The following is a 19,533-nucleotide window of genomic DNA, read 5'->3' on the forward strand; positions in this document are numbered from 1 at the left end:
ATGACATACCTGTAAAAGTCAAATTATATGCGGATGACTGCATCCTATACTCAGAAGTAGAAAACCATAAAGACCAGATTCATTTAAATGAAGCATTTCAAAAGGTCATTCGTTGGTGCAATAAATGGCAGATGTCAGTTAATTTTAAAAAGACTGTTTTCATGAAAATTTCTCACAAACGTAACCCTCTTCATTTTGCATATTCAGCCAATAATGTTTTTTTGCAGGAGGTACAACACTATAAGTACCTTGGTCTTTGGATTTCGAATGACCTTAACTGGACGAGACATATTAACACTGTAATAAGCTCGTGCAATTACAAACTATTTTATCTTAGACGAGCTCTCAAGCTCTCCACTCCCGCCGTTCGCCTTATTGCATTTAAGGCCATTGTTCAACCTACTTTAGATTATGCATCCATAAATTGGTACCCTCACACTAGAAAAAATATCAGCGAAATGGAAAAAATTCAAAAGAGAGCTGTTAGATTTATTTATAACAGTTTCGGCCGTTCTTCAATAACATGTTTATTAGCAAAAGCCAACCTCCCAACACCTACACAAAGAAATAAAGTATTGAGATTGAAATTTTTCTTTCAGTTAGTTAAAGGTTATTTTAAGTTAGACTTATCACATATACTTCATTTCTCCACAGGATATGCCACAAGGCAGAGGCATGCCTTTACAATAACCCCATTCTCCACCCGTAATAACACATTCAAGTATTCGTTTTTCCCTAGGACAATTACAGAATGGAGTAATCTTAGTAACGAAGTTGTTTCACAGTCATCCTGGAACCTTTTTGCTGCACTGCTCCAGTAGTGAGTGTCTGAATTCTATTACATGTGCTCCTGCTGTTTATTTCAATCACTGTAGTGATTCTCCACTCGTGATCAGCTTGAATGTAGCACTGATTTCATTATATGCCCTTATGCCTGTTTATTGCAAACTGTTGTCTTGTCTGAAAGCATGTACTCGCCTTACTTGTTTTATATTTATTTGTTTTGCCAATTTGTACATTTAGCAAATGTATACCCACCCTGCTAAAACCCTATGTTAGGGTTGCAGTATTCATAAATAAAATAAATAAAATAAATACTACTGGCCTGTGTGATGAGCTATTTGTGTCACGCCCCCAAGGCCACGGTGAAAGCCCGGATGTTTCAGATACGCCGAGCCACCCGCAACCGTTGAAAAGCTGTTTCACGTGGTGCGATTATCAGTCAGCGACACAGCGAATTCCGTCACTCCCGCGACCATCCCAGACTGGGTTCCACCAAGTTTAGTCGCGACATCGCGGAGTCGTAGCCGGCCAACAGCAAACGCCGTCGAAATAGGGGCTTTTCTATCGACTTCTATTTTCCGATGTCTTGTGCGGCGCGTTCGCAGTCACGTAGTAAGCAATTGCAAACGTACAACGCTATTAAAGATCACAGATAATGCTAATTTTTAAATACTAGATAACAAAATCATACACGTGATCAGTTCCAGTTCTGTTTTATTCTAACAATATAGGCGCGTTCAGAGCAGCGGGAAACCATTGGCGTCGCTCCGATCGAAATCGCGCCGCCGTCGACGCATGTGAAAGCTCGCAGCGAAAATCGCTCAGCGACGTGCGCGGGAGCAACGATATTCTTCGCCCCAGTCGCTGCACGTGAAACAACCTTAGGAGGCCGCAAGTTAGGCCAAACTGCACCTAGCCTTGCCGGCGCGCGAAGGCTCGCGCCAGCGCGCCGTGCCTTCATCGCGCCTCGCGAAGAATGGCGGTTTGAACGCACGAGACGCGCGCCAGGGCGCGCCCACTTGACTCACTGTTTTCGCCTTGATGGACATCGTTTCCTATTTTTGTTATGCATTCGGAGCACCGATATTTGTCTATAGAGAAGGTATCTGTGTTCGCGCCGCGCTTCGGCGCTTACGATGTGTCTTGCAGCATCTGCGCATGCGTGAAGACCGTTTCACGTGGCGCTATTGGGGCGGAAAAAATCGTTGTGTCGCGCACGTCGCAGAGCGATTTTCGCTGGCAGCTTTCACATGAGTCTTTGACCGCGCGATTTCCGTCGCAGCGACGCCCAAGGTTGCTCCCTGCTCACAAAGTATCCATGCCTGCATCGTTAAATAAAAACAACATGGAAACTAGTCAAATATTACAATTTCATATTATTTTTTTGGAAATAGAATATTACACAATTTTTCAGCCTTTAAACGCGTTGAGACTGCGATCGCTTAGTCCTCAGTTGCGGCTAGTGAAAATGCTGCACAAACCGCATAAGCGTGTGGCGTGGTGGGTGGTTTTGTTTTGTACACCCTAGTTGTGTTGTTGCGGTACGATAGAAGCCACAACTCTTCTCCTGGAGGAGTATTTGCCTCTCCAAAAGAAGTAGCTACTATTAAGTGTGCAAGTGCCTGGCACGATTTGTAGCAAAGAAGACGTTGACGACGGCGACGATCGTGGGGGTACGTGCCGTATGTTGAAGGCGGCGTCAGCTCCCGACCTGGATAGCATGCAGCTTCTCCTTTTAAATGAATTGCGCGAGCTGGAGAAAACAAGAATTGTTAATGAAGCTCCTGAGCCGCAGGCAGTGGTGGGTACGCTCTGTTAAAACATCATTGAAACTGGTGCGCGACATTGCTCCGCTGAGCTTCCAACACGCGGTAAAACAGGAAAGTGCCTATTTCGACGGCGCTTGCTGTTACGTCACGTTGCTCGGCCCACATCGCGCCGATCGCTGCGACTCAGCGACGGAAATTCCAACATGTTGGAATCCCGTCGCGGCGGTCGCTGAGCGACGGAATTCGCTGTGTATCTGTGCGAAAATCGCGCCATGTGAAACGGCCTTGAGACGCGTCGGCGCGAGCTGTCGCGCGCCGGCATGCATACTTGTAGTTTGGCTATTAAGGCCAAAACTACACGTACACTTGCTGGTGTGCGAAAGCTCACGCGCCTTGTGTTTGCCGCGCCTCGCGAATAATGACGGTTTGAACCCAAAATACGCGCTCCAGCGCACGCCCACTTGACTCACTACTTTCGCCTTGGTAGACATCGTTTCGTATTTTTGAGAGGCTTCCAGGGCAGATATTTTGTATCGGTGCCTTTTTCGATGCTAATGTCTTTCGGTGCTTTTCGTGTTCGTGAGTGGCCACGTTCAACGATTTACCCAAAACGCCGATATTTCCCTGGACAACCATCCATTTTTCATGGTTGGCGCATGCAGCTGAATTATCGCGTATAGTCAAAGAATACAATTTATCAGATGTCTGGGTGGAATTTTTGGGGCCACATGGCAGCAAAGGCAATCGCAGAGTCGTCTAGATCGAATGTATCCCCCCCCCCCCTAAATCAACATCGCAAATTGTCCAGTGCAGCATCCACGATCGTCCTGCAGACGGAGGACACATTTCCGATCATCGAGCTTTCACTGTTGTGCTTAACCTCGAAGGAAGGCCAGGTAAACGCATTGATATGTGGAAAGTAGACACTGCTTCTTTACGCGACCAGGTGACACTAACCGTACTCAAAGCCGCAATAACTACATCAGTAAGCGATAATGAATCAAAGCGTGGGGTACTTTAAAGAAAAGGTGGAGGTCGGCATGCATAGCAGCTAGCAGGAAACGCAAAAGAAAAGAGACTGAGCAGCTTTGCGAGTGCCTGAGATGGATAAGAATAGTACGAGATCGTTGCTCCCAGACACAGCTAATGTACGAGATCAGCTTGTACTCTCGTACCTCTGCAAAGGTGTGGATGATGAACAGGCCAATTATTGATCCTGAGGTACTGCGGCTGGCTCGTACGTCCAGCAGGAGGCAAAATCGCAGCTCCTTTATTGAAAAGGTTATAATAGAAGATGACACAGAGAGCGGTGCGAGATGAGATATCGAAAGAATATTTCGGAACTGGTTCTCAGACGCATTCTTGTTTCGTTGAGTTCGTCCAAAGAATACAATCGAGCCAAAATGTCAGTCAACAAAGGACAAGGTTGCTTTATTTGCACCGCTATTTATACGTTTCAGGTGGAGAGGGAACACGTTCAATACAGTTTTTCCGGGGGCGTGTTTGCTGTTTGCAACGTTAGCGGGCATGCGCAATAACGCTGAGTGGGAAGCATGTTAGCACGAGGTGCTTGTCTTTATGAAGTACGGTACAATTCGCATCGGAAAATATTTACAATGCCCAACTTTTAGGTGAAGAAGTATATCGTTTCTGTGATATTCTACCCCAAGTTGAATACACAGAAGGCACGAATTTATTGTCTCCAACAAATCTACAAGAGGTTTTTGAAGTTATCCGTTCTATGAACAGCGGATCAACACCCGGTACAGATTGCTTACCAGTCGAATTTTACCGGTCCTACTGGCCAGAAGTAAGCACTGCCTTGGTATCTCTTCTTAACGGAATTCTTGCACGGGAAGGTATTCCTAAATCTTTTACTCGGCGCGCCGCGTGAAACTCTTGCCAAAGCCAGACTCCAACCTTGCAGAACCCTACTTCCTGGAGGCCCATAACGCTGCTCAACACAGACTATAAGATATTGACAGCCCTTCTTGTAAATCGCATTATTGCCTTAAGTAGTCAGTGTACATCAAACATGTTCCGTGCCTGGTCGAAGTATATTTTCGTCTCTCCACTTAACAGGTGATATCATTGAATGCACAACAGCGCGTGAAGCTTCAGAAGTATTGGTAAGCTTAGACCAAGCCAAAGTGTTCGCCCGCTTAGACCACCAGTACTTATTTGAGGTGTTACGATGCTATAACTTCCCCGAAGAGTTTGTAGATATCCTGCGGATATTGTATTCGGGAACAACAGCTGAGCTACTACTCAACAGCACTTTGATTCTTAGGTTTGATGTGACAAGGAGACTGCGGCAGGGCTGTCCTTTGTCACCTATATTGTTTGTGGTTGCGATTGACCCATTGTTAAGGCGTTTTAGTGAGAGCTCGCTTATAAGGGGTCTTCCTATGCCGGGAACGAGGTGCATAAAAGTGTCGGCATATGCCGATGACATTACTTTGTTCTTCCGGGATGGAGATAGTCTTGTCGAGGTATTTCGTATTTATAATCAATGTGCATCATTGTCAGGGGCTAAAATAAATATGAGGAAAGGCGAAGTAATAAATTTAGGACGCAGTGCAATAACATTACCAGGAAGCATTAAACAGACATAGCACACGCAAATATTAGGCATAATGTTTTCTACAAGTGGCGTTTCACCTCACACCTGGAGAGACATTGTCAGCTCCATTAATGCACAGTCGGAAGCAGTGACTGCGTCGCCATTGCCGCTAGCAGAAAGGTCATTCTTTATTAAAAATGTATTGTGCAGTAAACTGTGGTTTGCTGCAAGGGTGGTGGCTCTCAGACGTACCACGGCGTCTGAGAGCGCGCGCCTCCAGCACCTGCTCACCTCCGAGGACCGTGGAGATCGCCGCCCTTCCCAACTGCTCAACTGCATGCGACAGCTCCAGGGCACAATCAACGTCGACTCGAACGGTGCGCTACTGAGGGAGCTCTTCCTGCAGCGCTTACCACAGTTCACCAGCCTTGTCTTGGCCTCTACAGAGGACTTGACCCTCGACCGCCTCGCCCAGCTCGCTGATCGCGTCCACGACGCGACTTCTCCTTCAGTCGCCGCCCTCTCTTCAACGTCACAGTCCTCAATCATGGCCCGCTTAGAGTCCCGGATCGACCAGCTCGCCGTTTCCATCGACGCTCTTCGGACGTCCTCCCATGACCAGCGCGGCCCCACCTCATGTCCCAGCCGCCGTCCCTCTTCCCCGACCAGTCGCCGCTCGCGCAGCGCTCGACGCTCGCCTATCTGCTGGTACCATCGCACTTTTCAGCACCGCGCCCGTCGGTGCAAGTCACCATGCGAATGGTTGGGAAACGCCCAGAGAGATCACTGACGGTGGCATGTGACGTCGCCTTACAACCCGGCCGCCTTTTCATAGTCATGGACCGCATTTCCGGCCTGCGGTTCCTTGTAGACACCTGTGCCAAAGTTAGTGCATATACTGCCGTCCTCCAAGCGTGACCGTGTTTCTAAGTCACCTGGACCTACGCTCCGCGCGGCAAACTCTACCTCCATCGCCACGTATGGTATGCGGTCCCTCACTCTCGACCTTGACCTGCGGCGCACGTTCCGGCTGGTCTTCATCGTGGCCGACGTCCATCAGCCTATCCTCGGCTCCGACTTCCTGATCCATTTCGACCTCTACGACAGCATGCGCCGCCATCGCCTGATTGACAGCAAGACGTGCCTCTCCATCCATGGAGTTCTGTTCGCTGTCGCTCCCACTGGCATCCGCACGCTGATTCCATCATGCCCGTACGCTCGAATCGTCGAAGATTTCGCTGAAGTGACGAGGCCCTGCAATTTAAATCAGCCACCCAAGCACAGCGTCACCCACCACATTGTCACACGTGGTCCACCCGTCGCAGCCCGTCCGCACCGCCTCTTCGGTGAGCGTCTGGTCATTGCTATCCACGATAGCTATCCCCTTCCACGCATCCAAGATTTCACAGGCCATTTGGAAGGATGCAAAATCTTGAGTAAAGTGGACCTTGTCAAGGCCTATCACCAAATCCCCGTTGAGCCTGCCGATATCCCGAAGACACCCATTACTACACCCTTCGGCCTGTTTGAGTATGTCCGCATGCCCTTTGGGTTACGCTACGCAGCTCAAACATTCCAGTGATTCATCGCCGAGGAAATGCGCGGCCTCCCGGCTGTATTTGCCTACATCGACGACATCCTCGTCGCGAGTCCCAATCCACAAGATCACGAGCGTCACCTCCGGGAACTCTTTCAACGCCTTCAACAATTTGGCCTGGTTGTCAACCCCCAGAAATGTGTATTTGGGTCTCCCTAGCTCGAGTTCCTGGGCCACAATATCTCGGCGCTGGGAATTCGTCCGTTGCCCTCTCACGTCCAGGCCGTGAAATACTTCCCAGCACCCACTACCCTACGCCACCTGCGTGAGTGAATTTCTCCCGACGTTTTATTCCGCACTGCGCTGAGCTTCTACACCCACTGACTGACCTTCTCCGCACGACCAAGGGCTCCTGATCCGCAATTTCCTAGTCTTCCGAAGCTGAAGCTGCTTTCAGGGCTGCTAAACAAGCCGTCGCCAATGCAGTACTTCTCATCCACCCGAGGACAAACGTGCCAATCCGCAGCATGGTGGATGTTTCTAGTGTGGCCATCGGCGCTGTTCTCCAGCAGAAAATCAACTCCGAGTGGCGCCCACTGGGCTTCTTCTCTCGGAAGCTCCAACCTGCTGAGACTCACTACAGCGTTTCTGGCCGCGAGCTGCTCGCCATCTACACCACCATCGAGCACTTCCGACACTTCTTGGAGGGCCATCCATTTTATGTTCTAACGGATCATAAGCCTGTGGTGTATGTCTTCCGTACAAACTCTTCCAAGTACGTCGCACGTGAATTTCGTCAACTGGCCTATATATATCGGAGTTCACAACGGATATCTGGCACATCAAAGGCACCGACAATGAGGCAGCTGGTGCACTTTCACACATCACCTTCCTCGGCACTTCTACATCGAATGTAGATTGGGAAGGTCTAGCGCGTGCGCAGGTGGAAGACCCTGAATGGCAACCGTTGCGTGATCATCCCCATTCCCTCCGTCTACAACTCGTTCCTCACCCGTTTGTGCCTGGCTCCCTCTGGTGCGACATGTCAGCGGCTGCACCTCAACCCTTCATTCCGACTGCCTTCTGTCGTGCGGTGTTCCAATCACTTCATGACATCTGCCATCCCAGCATCCGAACCACGCAGCGCCTCGTTACACAGCGGTATGTCTGGCCAAGCACTAACACCGATGTTCGCCAGTGGGTTCGCTCGTGCCTCGCATGCCAGACCACCAAAGTGACCCGCCACACGAAGACTCCCACGCAGTCGTTCTTCCCACCTGGCTGCCGCTTTGACCACGTCCATCTTGATTTGATTGGACTACTTCCTCACTCTCATGACTACCGCTACATTCTAACAATGATCGACTACTTCACCCGTTCCGTGCCCATTCCGGACATCACTGCGGAAACGGTCGCCAAAGCCTACGTTTCGGCATGGGTTTCCCGCTTCGGCTGCCCCATCATTGTGACAACTGATCGCGGCGGCAATTTGACTGTACGCTCTTCATTTCGCTCAACCGCCTGCTTGGCACTAAGCACTGTCGTACCACTGCATATTATCCCTGTGCCAATGGCATGGTTGAGCGGCTCCATCGCCAGCTCAAGGCTGCCCTCATTGCGCCTTCATCGAGACCACTGGGTCGACCACCTTCCTATGGTGCTTCTCGGCCTACGTGCCGTCCTTCGTCGCGACCTTGGCTGTTCAGCGGCCGAACTCGTCTACGGCGCACCCCTGCGGCTTCCTGGAGACTTGTTCTTTCCTTCGGCCCCCTCGCCCCAGCCGCTACAGTACCTCCAACGCCTACAGGACTGCATTCAGCAACTGCGCCGTACCGCCTCGATCATCGGATCACAGCATTTTTGTGCACCCGGAGCTTGCGTCTTCGTCCCACGTGTTCCTCAGACGAGACGCTGTAAAGGCGCCTCTTACACCAACATACGACAGACCGCACCGTATCCTCCACAAGATGCAGAAGTCCGCCAGCATCCTATTGAATGGTCGCGAAGAGGTCGTTTCGTTAGACCGCCTCAAACCGGCGTACGTCGAGACGCCTCCCAAGGAGCTCCTCATGGACGTCCCCGGCGCACCCGTCGATCTGCTTGCAACTAAGACAGCTTCTTCTTGGCCTCGTCGACGAGCACATTTCTCCGTCCCGTCTGGGCGGGGGCCCTGTAGCGCCCACCGACGCTGCTAAGCGGGGACGCTTAGGTCGGCGCTCTTGGCCGGCGCCTTGGGGCCGGCTGCGAATGACGACGACAATCAAGTTGGGCGGCGTGTGCTAAGGTCGCAAGCACGGCACGCGCTAGTCCGTTCTGAAAACCTGCTGAGCTGCTGTTTTTGCTCTGGTGCTCCGTTGCGACCCCTCGGCTCCCGACAACGGCTCTGGCTTTTGACTCAAGGTCACTTGAAGGCGCTGACAAAGGAAGCTAAAAGCAACGTATCAGCGCTTGTTGCTGGGCGGGTTGGTTCATCTTATTCCGTAGTGTCAAGACGCAACCAAGTACGGAAAGAAGGATCAGGACAGAAAATACTGTCACTTGTAACTAGTTTATTGAAAGCAGACAAAGTTCAAATTTATAGGAGAGGGTGGCCTTATGCGCCCGTACATTTGCGCACATAACTCAACGTTTGCATCATTAACCAATCATATAGTGCAGAAGCTGGCGTTCAGTGATGCGTAAAGCCACAGACGTATCGCTAACACAGGTGTCACGTTTTATAGCACTGAAATACGCTGCCATTAATTCCCGTGCCAGGGAATCTTTGCTTTTGCCAAGAATGCGGATATTGAAAAAAAGTCTGCCTCACATGTGCAGGAATCATAGTGCATAGGTAAATGTGCACTAATCTTATTCTTGATAGGCAGCTCATGTTCCCTTGCCGTATCATTGATTCAGCGGCCTGTCTGACCGATATAAACCCTTCCGCAATCAGGTTGTTCCGTATATGCACAAAGTGGCTGAAAATATTTTTAAAAAGTGGCCAGTAGGTACAATGTACCTATTGTTTTTTCGGCCCCACGGAAGCTTGCTAGCTTGCCCCAGCGCATCGCACACCCGCAGAAGTTGACCGGCTGTCGTAAAAATCCGTATGTGATTTGCGCGGTTGGTGGGGTGTACGAAATTCCACTTCATTGCGGCCGGTTTTATATGTAATCGCATTGCCCCGGCTATTCCAGCATGGCAGGTTTATGATGCTGGAATGCTTTGAGCAGCCCCTTAGAGCTAGCTGGTGGGTTGCGCCACAAAGCTTTGTTTCTTATTTGACCAAATGCCTTACCTATCTTATTTCTTAAAGAGAAAAAAATTTACCAGCATGAAATTTTTAGAACAACCATCGGCAAGTTTGTTATTGTACGCATACTTTGTTTGTGGTCTCCCTACTTTTCTGCCACCATGCCTCCAATCACCTTTTACTAATCTCTATTGCGGACATGTTTAATTTGCCTCTGCTATCCCTGAACTCAAGCGCTTCAAGGAGGCCAGCGGAGCCTGGACCAACAGCGGCGTAGATCTCTTCACATTCTAATAAAACATGATCCATCATTTCCCTAGCTTTACCGCTACATGCACATGCTACTTCTTCCTTGGTGTAACTAGCTTTATAACTCGCTTCGAAAAGTATAGAGCTTCCCCTTGAGTTATCATAAATTCTTTCTTTCCTGATTTCGTTTTTACATATTAAGTAGTTACTCATAGCAAGTTTCTATTTCATTCCCGCCACCAAGGAGATTGTCTCAGCCTCTTTGACTTTGTCGTTCTTTGATGTGTGACTATACCGGTCACATACTTGCTGGTAAGCTTCCTATTTCTTTTCCTCTACTGTGAGCCAATGTTGTAATATCTGAACAGTCTCGCACCCCATTCACTTTCTTCCGTATTCCTCAGTAGTCCTTCAAAATCAATTTTACCCCGAGCCTAGCTCCCTCAATTCAAAACTTGTCCAGCCCATATCACCCTGCACAGCTTCATTTGTAATCTTCCCGTGAGCGCCCAATGCGAGGCGTCCCACTGACCTTTGGTTGCCATAGAGTCCTGATTGTACCTGTGACTTCAATCAAAGAACCGCATTTCCAAATGTACGTCCTGGAACCCTTGCGCCTTTCCACATACCCCGGAGCACCTCGTACCTATTGTATCCCCATAGCGTTATGTGTTTTGTTATGGCCGCATTTTTCTTCCCATTTGCTAGTATTGTTTTTCCTGTTTCAAGTTGTCTGTTGCCTTCGTTAACCAAGCACCAAGTTATTGGTATTCTTTTACCGCAGCTTAACCTCCCTGCCTTTCCTCTCTTTTATGTCTCTCTATCTCTTTACCCCAGGTATTTCCTGGCCTTGTACTGATACTGTCTGTTCACTGTTTAAGTGAATACCTGAAGACCTGATTTTTTAACTTTAAATTTGAAGCCTAAATTCTCAAATTCGTGTTCATAGATATTAGCCAGACGTTACAAACAACTTTCTCTGCTAGCAAGCAACACAACGTCTTCCGCATAAGACAAACATGGAAGCTGCGGCTCTACTATCGTGCCCGCTTGTTTATATATGAGAGATTGAACCTGATATTGATTCGTTTCAGTGCCCTTTCTATCCTTACCATGTATATCATAAACAGCGGGGACAAAGGGCACCTTGTTGAAAGTTGATACCTCCGAAGGAGGTTTCAACTTTCTCCTTCCTCCTCACACCCTCCCGTTTAATGTAAACGTTATTTGCTAGGTAAAGCTCCCTCAAAAGCTGTATACATTCGTTGTCTGAGCCTTCTACGTACGCCAACGTCTTTGGTGGCACCTTCTGTCCCTATATGAAACTTGCGAGGAAGTTTCTTGATCCGAACAAATTTATATCTGGTATCACGAAAGTTTCGCCGCTTGCTATAGCGAAGCTAAATTACACGCACGGTTGTTTCATTGTGCGGTCTAACGAAATAATGCGTCCGCGAGGATGCGCACATTCTGGCGTGGAAACGCACGAAACTGTGCTTACCCATTGTGCAAGTGTCTTGAAATGCTTTAGACATTTATGTAAAAATTGACACAACTTCTCGCTGTAAACATACCTGTGAAGTAAAACCACCATAAGGCGACAGTGCGCGCAATTGATAGAGAAACAAATTGAATGTGCTATTTATTCTTGCTCATACTCAGATGGAGCTTATAGCTAGACGTAATGAATCTACTATTACCTATTCTGAATTATCCTGACGTGTTCATGACAAAATCTGGAGACAAAAATGCATGTGCATTACGCTGGTTCCTTTTGTGCACGAACGAACATAAATTAGGCCGGCCTCTTCAATTTAGAAAAGGATTTACGGAATGAGGGAACATTCGGAAAGCACATGGTCATGGCGCTCTGCAGCCAACAATGTCTTCGCGCCAGTAAAAGCTGTTTTCTTCTTGAATAAGCAAGGACATTCGATGATTTCTAAGCGAGGGCTGTTTGGTGACTTTTGCAGAAGTGGTTGGGTGTGACACTAATGCTTTTCACCCTTCCTCAAACTACCTACAGAATAAATCCTTACAAACTTGCCCGTGATGAAAGTACACTTGTAACGCCTCGCACGTGTGCAGAACACCTTCTGGGCCGCCTCGTTGCTGTTCTGCTTGGGCTACCTGATCCACGAGCTGCTGGCTCAGCAGGCGAACAAAGTGCAACTAAAACTCGAGATGGAAGAGGAAGACGAAGAGGAAGCGGCAGCACAAGCGACAACCGTTGCAGACGTCGCCTAAGCGGCGTCTCATACGTACTCTGTACATGGATGATGTCCGAGCCGCGGCCATTTGACTGGCGTTTTCCCGCGAGTGGACAATGAAATCAGCCACAAAGTGATTCCCATTGTAGATAAAAAAACTAGAAGTATTTTGAAAGGAAATTACAGATTTATACTTTGCGCAGTTGGTGTCCATTTTATTGCTCAATATTCATACAATTTACATTCACAAGCAGAAACTTTAGCATGCCCCAAGGCATGAAAACACATCACGCCCTAAGTTTTCTACTCAGGAATGGGGTGTCGATAAAACAAAATTATTACGTGTTATAGATATAATCCGTCTATTTCTCTCGATTACCTAATGAGAAATGCGACAACGTTGCTGTTTTAATTGCACAAAAATCTTCCAAGTTAGTTTTCACCTACTTTGATATCTGAAAGCGCACATGCTTATAAAGCGTGTGCCTTCTGAAAGGCTCCAGCCGTACAACAGCTGACGTAGAGCACCACTGGTAGAACAAAAAAAAAAATGATAAAGAACGCGCGAGAACAGGGGGGCGAGCCGCAGAGATGAAAAAGTTCGCATGCTGTTTAATTTTCTCTTTGACGTCACCCGTTGCCATGAGACTACATAAACCCGTTCTATGGAATTTCACTCGCCGTCACTATTTACAGAAACAGAAAAGCAATGCTGAATGGCCTAGCTTTTCAAGAGGTCGAGAGGGATAGTGTTTTTAAGCCGACGTCTACGCCTATTTAGTTAGAGTGGTCACATGACATCCCTTAAAAAATCTTTAAATGTATTGAAACTGGTCATCTTGCGCTAATATACTCGTATACTTGATTCATTGGTTATTGTGGATGATGTTTAAGGACCCAAACGAGGGCTAGGAGAGACGCCAGAGAAGGCGATCGATTCGAAGCCGTAAAGGTTCTGTCATATTTATGCTTCGTTATGATAGATAAATTGAAAGGGTAATTAAGAGTATCAAGAATGATTTACGATTATATAAAAACGCAGGCGGGTAACACCGCACATATCTAAGTGTTAAACAATGATCAAAAAAGTTGCAGTGGCTTACCTCGGCTATGCCAGGATATACGTAGCGTTGCAAAGGTTCAGCTGATTATTCTTAGCTTTCCTGGTTGTCTCCTACGCTCAACCGCTAATTGCCAGGCAACTACTTCGGGATCCGATGAGTCAAGCTTCTCCGTTCTTCTGCGCTGTTGAGCAGCATTTGCGCTCTCCTTCTCCGTGGCTAGACCACACTGGCAAACGCCAGTCAGAAGCGCAGCGGCTCCAGCGCAGTGTCAGACGGCGACTGCCACAGCGAGCGCGCGCCGGCGCCAGTGCGTCTACCACGGCTACGACGTCACTCCTCTGGAATGCGCAGACCGGCGGCGGTGAGTCGCGCGCGGCGGCGGCGGAGTGCGCGAGAGGTGCCGGCTCCGGTGGCTCCGGTGCGCAAGCCGTGTGACATCACTGATCCTTGCGCATGCGCAGCACGACTCTTGATGTGCCGCGCGAAACGGGCTTGGCTAGGCCAGTGTAGCTAACGCTACAAAATCAGACTTACGAACAAAATAATGCACACATGAGTTGAAACTATATGAAGTATCGTTTGAGCACATGCGCCAATTGTTCGGCAGATGGGATCATCGTTAAAGTTCGACCTCTGAAAATGACTATAACGTGGCTAGGCGCCATCTTCTTTTTTCCGTGACGCGTACATTTGCCCATAAGAACATAAGACAAGGAAATCACCAGTGAGGAAGCCGACGCAAATGGCTTTCCCGTGACAAACTGTTCATGGGTACGGCCAAAACTGATGTGCGTGTGGACGCTGATTGCTGCAGTCGTCCACAAAGATGTGCTTGTGGGGTCAGAGCAAATTTCGCGTGAGTGATCGCTAGCAACACACACACAAACACAAACAGACACATGCACGCACGCACGCACGCACACACACACGCACAAAATTCTTCACAAATGTACTAGGGATCTGTTTAGTGGCTCACAGCTTTACTCGATGGTGGGTGTTCTTAGCCACGGTACCCATTCAAGATGCGCTGCAACGGCATTGTCTCATGCTCCACCGACGCATTCGTACGAACTCCTGACTGACCTCCAATGTGGAGGCGGTTAGCGCGACTTGAGAAGCGAAATTGCGGATTACTCGTTAAAAAATCGCTCACATAAGTTGTTTCTATGCGAGTGTGATGTACGCAGGTTAACTTTATAATCACTGATCCTTACGCTTGAAAGCAAATTTGATTTAGGCTCAGTAACACATTGCGTTGCATTTACATTTTATATCTATTGCACATTCGCACGCCGCTACCACACGAAAATCATTGCGGAATGGCTCCTGATAGATTCGCTGTAAACACGCACATAGACAAGTACCGCTTTGTGCAACGCCTTCTGTCTCTTCAACGTTGGCGGTTGTATCCGTTTGCGAAAAATTGACTTATATTGTAGTGCACTGTTAATTCAGTGGCCTCATTTTCGTTCTTACAGATTTCGGTTCATTGTGTGCTCATTCACCTCGCATGCATGGCCCCTCAAGTAGTGTCGCCTTGCCATCCTGTCGCGTAACCTACTGCGTTCCTGCCAATATAATTAGCCGAATTAGCCTCCCTATTCCATGTCAAAGGCTCTTATGACATCTTCGGTAAATTTTTCTTTCCGCAGTTCAGGCTACAGGCAACTGCTCCCGTAGGCTGGTCGGCCTTTTACTCACTCGGCTTCCTCTTCCTGGCCCGAAAACTGTGCAGCACAAATCGTAAAAGCGCCCTCTATAGACGCCTGGTATTGCCAGCTCAACTGAAGAAGACAAAGTCATGTTGAACGTTTTAGCATCCTACAGACATTTGGTAGTTTGTTTCCATCGCTTATACCAGGTGTTATTTTATTGCGAAACTGTTAGCCTCTAGTTGGTCGCCCACCCCACCCACCACACGGCAATGGGAGGCAGCACTGTCCAGCTCCGACTCGACAGACCAGCTCAACCTGGTCAACCGAGCGAGAAGGGCAGCTAAAGCCGCTGGACTCCTGGACTGAGGGGACCACCCACTGCAGAGCGGAGGAGCTACCTACGCTCGCGTGCTCTTTTTATTAAAGTTTATTCTCTCTCTCTCTCTCTCGGGATTTTTCTCCGCGTCGTCCTCACAGAAACAAAATACCTTCCGTGATTTAAAAAATTGCAGAGCCCTTCCCCTTTCAAGAAAATGCGGGTAGGCGAAGCTTGTGGCAAGACGACGCTGTCGCAGGCGTTCCGCTTCGTTTGCCCTAACTCGGGATCCGCGGCTCTTCGCTGACGTTTCGCCGGGGCTCCGGAAGCCATCACGCTAGAATCGGACGGCCAGCTACGCTTACTCCCATTTTCTCGACAGGGGAAGGGTTGGTGATTTTGTCTCTCTGGGTCCCACGTGTGACAAGGGTAGCTCAAGGCCGCGTTACAGGTCCCCGATCCTACAGGGGTATGTGCCATTTAGCTTGGACCCTTTCTGCACTATCACCAGGATCGGCCCACTTTTTAGCGTGACGCCTCCACCACCACCACCGCTCACACTTGTGAGCATATAAATCATCGCCCTAAAACTTTCACCGATTGAAGCGAATAGTGCATACATTCTTTGGTACAACGCATACAACACACAGTACCACCACCACCGACACTTGTGAGCCTACAAAGCTTCGCATAAAAACTTTCACTGATTGAAGCAAAAAGTGCATACATTCTTTGGTATCACGCATACAACGCAGCACAGCACAAAACAAGAATCCAGACCACATTATTGATGATAAGGCGCGCCTTATGACAATTCGAAGCACGTAGCGCTGCCCGCATACCTTTCCCGTAAAGATTACTGTCGCGCAAGCTGCCATCGCCGCGGCAGCTTGCGACGTGGGGAATGAAGTTACTAGCCAACCATAAATAAGAGAACCGGCCTAGCAACTGATTTCATTGTTGTCGCAGCACCGCTATTCGAAGGCAATGCATAGTGTCTCCCTTAATGGCCCGTTCATTCAAATCCTACCGGCATCAGCTTTCATCATATATATATATATATATATATATATATATATATATATATATATATACATATATATATATAGGGGCTAGATTGCGGAGACAAATGACGCTACGTGAATTTCATGCACCTTCTTTAACAATCTCCTCAAATTTTCAGCACTTGTCGCATTATTTGAATACTAAGCTCGGTCAAATGCGAGCACTTGAAGTCGCACTCACTAGACTGCGCTGCCGAATTCCGTTTCTAAATTTTTGCCTAGACAGAGCTGGTCTTATTTCCTGACCCGAAATGTCTCTCTTGTGGGGAACATGAAACAATAGATCTTATTCTTATTGATTTTAAAAGACATTCTGATTTGCGCAAATAAACCTTAGAAACATCTTAGACAAATGTTCGCTGTGCCCAAGGGTCTCGATCCTTGGGCACAGCGGCAGCAACGTTGGAAGGTTGACGATGCTTTCCAGGATTTTATTCCAGGGCCACAGAGGTTGCGACTATAAAATCAGACATTAAGGTTTAGTTATCTTTCTGCAAAATATATTTGAATTTTTGAATTTTTGTTTTAATTTATTCCTTCATTACAATAAAAACATTTGCTAGAATGTATCAATTATTTCTCATATGCCTAAATGTATCAATTATTTCTCATATGCCTATTCACAAATTTTGGCTGCATTATATTATTTTCATTTTTTCTTACTCTTATATGGAACCACCCGGTTCTTGGCCAATCCCCCAGAGTCGGTATGTGCCACAAACATCTAGGCTCGATATCTAAATTTACAACTACGCATAGAAAGCTCCAGGCTCACAACTAGGGCCCAGTTGCTGGGCTTGACGAGGGCACTGACAAGCACAACCACTTCTCATGATGAGAGGGCGATTCTCGTGTGGCTGTCACATTATCATTTTTGGTGCTGCTCTTAAGCGGATAAGCGGGCACGAGTGAGTTAACTTGGGCGACCATTCAGGCATACACCGTCACGAGCACATTTAGCGGTGCGATCTAAAGTCAAAAGTATATTGAGAGGCAACATAGTACGTTCTTGTCGACGAAAAAGGCTTCACCCGAAAATCGAAGCATTTATTGCGATAGTGAAATAGTATGCATCTATACAAAGTAAGGACAGCAGTTTTATCGGCCGTGTAAACTTGGCAACATTTGCTTACTAACTAAATTAACAAGTATGGCGCCAGCGCGCAGGCCAAAGCGCGGCAGCAGCAGCGAGCGAAGTGTTGTCTATCGCTTCAACGTTAACTGAGCGGCTGTCTATCGCTTTCAAGATATGGCGCACGCGGCCACGGAATACGCAGTTGCTGCGGGAGTACAATGCCGTCCGCACTCCATCCCCTCCCCCCGTAACCTCGCGCGGCGGAAGAAGGCACACTTCCTTCCCGCTTTCCTCCCTAGCACGCGTGAGATTGAGCTGTGATCGTCAGCTTCCCTCGCACGCTTTCACTCGCACATACAGCATACGGCGCGTAATTTCCGGAGTCCCCCACTACGGCGTGCCTCAGATCGTGGTTTTGGCACGTAAAAAACCCCATAATTTAAGGTTGGTGTTATCGATGAATGATTGGTCGTATAATCAATGAAATTTATCCGACGATTATTCTTCATCGATGTGCAGCTTTCGTTTAATTGACCTTATCAATGAGACCTGTGTGATTAATCGTTTTCGAGAGTATGACAGGAGTGTCGCGAAAATTTTGAAATCGTATTGGAATGGCGGTGCACGAGCAATGACTGTGCGGCTGTGGTAAAACGACTGTCGATTGTTTTTCCGAGTCCCTAATGATGCCGAGCTGAGCATTTTCCCTCTCTTCCCCCACACCGCACACGCCACCACGCCGCCCGAAGCCGGAGGCTTAAAATACACTCGCAATTCAAGGCATACTATAGCAACCCAGTCGCTCATCGTCGTGCCACTCCCAGTCCACTAAAGACGTGGCACAGCATGCGCGCTGGGTCTGTGCATGTATTAAGGCGAAAGCCTTTAATGGCTCATATACTCGCGGTGTCCGACCATCCCTCCGTCCGTGCCCTGGAACGGTGCCAGCTGTGGCCTCTCCCCCTCACACTCTCTCAGCAGTGATCGCAGAGCGGCGCATGGCAACAGATGCGCCGCCACAGCTGTGGCCTCTCCCCCTTAATCTCTCTCAGCAATCACATGATGACACAGCGGCGCGTGCGGCAACGCTCCTTCGTCAGACGTCTCGTTGCAGCAGTCGAGTTAGTCGGATGGCTCCCAAGCGGCCCGGTGATGATTCTACGGCAAGCGGTTCGGAGAAGCGCCCCAAGAATGTGGATTCCGCCGATACCAAACGCCAGAAGAAGAATGAGCGAATGCGCATGCGGCGGTAGTCAGTCGAATGGGCACAGGCTTTCGCCGAACACACTTTAGAATTTACAAAGTGTCCTTCAACTTTTGACATAGCGATGGAGTTCATCTCGATTCCATGAGGGGGGGGGGGGTATCCTGGAAGTGTCCACCTAGTGTACATGTCCATTTCGTCTGCTGCTGAAGTGCCGATCGGCTGGAGTGCCTGTCTCCTTCTGACGCGTTCCCCAGTCCAGCCAATCGGAACTGTGGGAACAGAAGAAATGTACAGCCTCCCGCATGTTTAGCGGCGATAATCAGCGAGACCGGCAGAAGTACTATCAAGTGCACTGAGCACTCTACTGGGCAAGAATCGTCTAATGCGATGTTCCCTTCAGGGCGACGTACGACCATATTATAGTGTTCTCGCGCGATGTAGCTAAAATGGCGGGACGCTGTACGTGTCCATTAGGTGGGCACTTACAGAATACCCCCCCTCCCCCCTTGAGCAACTCTATAGCGTCCGAGCGTATTTTCTGCCCCTGGTGCGGCGACACACGCCCTACACTTTTTCACATCTCGTGGGGGTGAGGTGGCAAATCTCAATACCTAAAGACGCCTAGCACGTCATTTCAGCAGTGGGAGATACAGCTGACCGGCGATACCCTGGCGAGACAAGAAGATCTCGTCCAGCAAGTACGTCGAGCAGCCATGGCCAGTGGAGTCCTGGAATGAGGACACCACCCACTCCACCTCAAGGGCAACCATCTCGATAGACCAAATAAATGTTTTCTCTCTCTCTCT

Source organism: Dermacentor silvarum, chromosome 8 (genome assembly GCF_013339745.2).
Source record: "Dermacentor silvarum isolate Dsil-2018 chromosome 8, BIME_Dsil_1.4, whole genome shotgun sequence".
NCBI classification, from domain to species: Eukaryota; Metazoa; Arthropoda; class Arachnida; order Ixodida; family Ixodidae; genus Dermacentor; species Dermacentor silvarum.